The 4,272-nt window shown below is 37.8% G+C and overlaps 1 long non-coding RNA gene across 1 annotated transcript; it reads left to right on the top strand.

The window, feature by feature from the left end:
- Window positions 1–1,868: 1,868 nt before the first annotated feature.
- LOC146714284 (uncharacterized) lies at window positions 1,869–3,050 on the top strand. Its single transcript, XR_014919298.1, has 2 exons — window positions 1,869–2,202; window positions 2,802–3,050. It is a non-coding gene; the product is annotated as an uncharacterized LOC146714284 (long non-coding RNA).
- The last annotated feature ends 1,222 nt before the right edge of the window (window positions 3,051–4,272 follow it).

The raw sequence follows: 4,272 nt of genomic DNA, 5'->3' as shown, positions 1-4,272 counted from the left end.
TTCCAGACTGTGGACTTCTATGAATAATTAATAAAGTAAAAGTGTTAAAAGGAAACTGAATTTTATGTTTTCATTTGAAGCTTGGAATCCTTGCCAGAAGCCTAACTCAGACGGTGGTAAGAGGATGTCCCTTTTGTCTTCATGCTTCACAAACGAAAGGGCATAAACCTGTGTAGCAGATTGCCAAAGATCTAAAGCAAGAGCTGAAATCTTCCTAAGCCCTTCCAGATTCTGTCTGAGCATTTGCTTTGGTCTGGTTGGGACCCAGATATAACGGGGATTTGACTTTAGGGAATTTTAGCCATGTCTGCTGTGCAAGAAACACTTAATCAAGTTAAACCCCTTAATCCAGCATTCAAACTGAACAACATTATTTTTAGCCTATCCATGCAGGGACACTTGCCTGCTTATATTCAACATCAACATCACTTAGATCTGCTGGAAGGCAGGTCCACAGGTTGCTGTTGTAGTTGTTTTTTAATCCAGAAAATATTAGTAAAGAAATCTTTGACACAAGAACAAATTAGCTGTCTTTCAATCTTTCATCACCTGAATTAAACCATGAGGAAAATTATAATCTGCCTTCCTCCCACAATCCAAAGACATACTGTTAGTACAGTGTTTCCCAACCTTTTGGAGCCATGGCACACCACCCAAAACAAAATGTCCCAAAAAGCATATTGATAATTTTCCCCTGCCAGTTATAGCGGAATTGGCTTGGTTTGTCCCCAGTATATCCGTGCCCTAAACACACACACCCGCCCGCTCACATCATCTCACATCATCTATAATTGACTGAGACAGGACTCTTCCAGACACTAAACCAAGGAACAATGTACATTTCAAATTCCTTTAATTTTAAACATGTTTATATTGTCTATCCTGTAAAATAGTCAGATGTCTATTCATATTAATGCACAGAATTCACCTGCTTGCTGCTACTACTGCACATACACCCAACTATGCATGTGACAAATAAAGAACCTTGAACCCCCCCTTGAACCTTTTTGCTTTCTTCTGACCACTACTCATCCTAGGTCCTTCATCTGGGTCAAATTTTCTCCAGCACCCAGGTCAGATTGACTACTATTTATTTTCAAATATTTATCTGTATTAGGCAGCGCTGCCTTGTCTCACAGCATGGCTATCATGTAATTTCTTCGTCTTCTTTTGTTTTACTGGCAGTTGACAACCAATTTAATTAAAGAAGGTAGTTGTACTGCCCTCTAGTGGAGGAGAATGTAATTGTTTTACAAGTTACCTACGCAGATTGCTTAGAGTACTAATCAGTTGGAACCAGATAATCTTCCATGGCACACCTGATCATTTCTCACAGCGCACATATGTGCCACGGCACAGTGGTTGGGAAACACTGAGTTAGTAGGTTAATCTAAATTGCTCATATGTGTGAATGTCAGTGCAAATGGTTGTCTGTCTCTGTGTTAGGCCTGCGACAGGCTGGCGACCTGTCCAGGCCTCTTGTCCTATGGTATCTGGAATAGGCTCCAGCCCCACTGTGACCATGATAAGCGGAACAGAACTGATGGATTGATGGAAAACTATGATGACACCAAATATGTCTGTCAGATTCAATTTAGGAGGTTATTGTGTGTCAGTCACTCTAAAGTAAAGATAGGGTGGCAATTAGGACTGGGCGATATATCGAGTTTTTAAATATATCAATATATATTTATACGAGATATGAGATGTGACAATATCGTTTATATCGATAGAGTCTATGTTATAATTATACTTGTGGAGCCGCAAGTTTGCCTCTCTTTCGTGCACTTTTGTCTCTACGCAACGTTACTCTGCCTCGCCTCTCTCCCTTACTGAACACAACTCGCAACGACAAGATGCACAGCAAATTCAAAAGTGTTAAATTTTTTGGTGTTAATAGTCTCCTTGCAAAAGTAGAGTTAATTTTACTCTAAGCAGAGTCACATTCTTTTAATGTAACTCTGAGGTGTAAAATGATAGTAGTTAAAATCGAGTGTTAAAAATGAGTGTTTCTCTGTCAAATCTGGAGGTGTTACAATGGAAACATTAACTCTTGACCTCTTAACTCTGAACTCCTACAGGGGCTATGACACCAACAGAGTAAATTCACAGACTCCGCCCCCAGCACGGCTCCAATCGAAGCTGAAGTGAAGCCGTTTCAGAACATTTTGCTCTACATATTTGAGTTGTTTGCCATGCTTGGTAAGTCATTTTTTCAAAGATTGTTTCAATTATTATTATGAGCTTTTACTTCTGTGGCTCTTTGGAGTTGAGACAAAGCTGTGTGAAAGGCATTAGCCATGTTGCTCGCTGATAGCATAATATTCTGTTTTAGCTAGCTGAAAGGTATTGTTTGCGGGCAAATACCACAGCCTTGAAAAAAAGCTTGCATGTGAATTTTCAGTCAAACTTTTGGTCAAATACACCTAAAACAATGTCTAGAATGTGAAATGTTGGTATAATGGTGCTACTTGAAGCCTGAAAACGATCGCCCATAAAAAAACAAACAAAAAAAAAAAACGAGCAAACAGCAGTAGCTGACGTCCTGACTGGATTCTACGGTAGCATAGATCCCTCCAGAGTTTTGTGCACACGGTTTAGGTAAAAATGAAAAAAGTTGAGGTTTTACATTTAGTTCAGTATTACCTGTTGCCTGTGTCCTTGTTTTTTGGGAAAATACTTTACACAAGTAATGGCTCAAAGAGGATTCCTTTTTTTTTTTTTAACTGTGCTGCAATTGTTTACTGGATTATTTGTGCCATTAATTAGTGTCAACTAATTTTTATTCAATCTCCACACAGGATATGCTTGTGAAGATGGAATATGGGGGAGAGCAGAAGTGCGTTGAAGTTCCACAAAGTGATGAATGAAGGACATGCATATTGTATTGAAGAAATAAGTGATGAGAATGCTGTTATTTGCATTTACCATGTCAGACCTTTTGATAAACAAAATTCTAATGAAAGTGAGAACATGTATACTGTTACATCTTTCAGAAAATGTTTTGAAATTGTGGTGCACAGTTCAGAATAAATGTTTTTCAAAAACCATTGCATCTTTTTAGTTCCAAAAGAAATTTCTAGAAGTTCAGAACAGTAAAATTCCCGCTTTTTAGAATGAATTAGAAGATAACTCTTACGTAGTTAAACTAAAATACTCTTTGAGAGTTAATATATAAACTCTTAACACCAAGTGTTAAATTATCAACTCCAGACAGATTTGGTGTTTAACACTAAATCAGAGTTAACGTACCAACTCTCCAAAAAGAGTTAAATTAACACTCTCTGGTGTGGACCCATATAGACACTTTAATAGTGTTGAAATCAAATCCGACAGTGTTAATTTGGACATGCTGGATTTGCTGTGTGGACATGGCAGCTATCAAAGAGGAGCTGGTCGGTAAAACGAAAACTTTTGGAGATTACTCTTTTTACTTTTTTTTATGATGTTAACACCATAACTGCATTAACGGGGCAAATCTCTGTTAACGAGTTACCGCAGATCGCCCCGTGCATGGGGCTGGACGGCGTTAACGAGTTAACCGCACTAACAAGTTAACCGCGATAACGTGCTGGCACCTAAAATCCTTTCATTTTCTCAAAAATCTGGTGTATCTTATGTATGAATTCTGGTTTATTATTTATTTATTTTATTTAGGACAGTGCATGTTAATGAACATAAATGTAAAAAAAAAATTACATGAATGTAAACATATCAGATTATAGCCAAGGGCTAATTTCCATCTGTTGGACAACAGATGGAAATTAAGCATAAAAAAATAGACATAATAATTCATAAAAATTCATCACTCATTCATAATAAAAACTCCATCACTCAGAGGCGGAGCCAGACATTTGAAACACCCGGGGATTAGCCCTAAAGGGTGGTATGCATGTGGGATTTTTTTTTTTTTTTTTTTTGGGGGGGGGGGGGGGTAGAAATGACTGAAAGATTAATTGGCTCTGTTTTGAGTTTTGTTCAAAAAAGAATGACTTCATATAGGGAAATATATATATCACATCTGCAGGACACCTTAAACTAGGTTTTTAATTAAGCAGCAAGGCAGAACAAAATCAGGGCTGCATCAAGACACAGGGACTAAACCCCAATTCAACAAGACCCAGAACTGATCCGGAATTAAAACAGGACTACAACAGTTCAAAATCAGGACTACTGAGGACTTAACCAAGACAGAACCACAATCAGAACTAGATGATAGTAGCACTAAAAAAATCTTCATAGACCTGCACTACACTTGTTTTTTTAATTCTA

The sequence above is a fragment of the Copadichromis virginalis genome, linkage group LG3, assembly GCF_057382275.1.
Source record: "Copadichromis virginalis isolate Kocher_CV1m ecotype Utaka linkage group LG3, C_Virginalis_male_GT1.1, whole genome shotgun sequence".
NCBI classification, from domain to species: Eukaryota; Metazoa; Chordata; class Actinopteri; order Cichliformes; family Cichlidae; genus Copadichromis; species Copadichromis virginalis.
The sequence above is the reverse complement of the archived record's forward strand: the minus strand, read 5'-3'. Positions and strand labels throughout refer to the sequence as shown.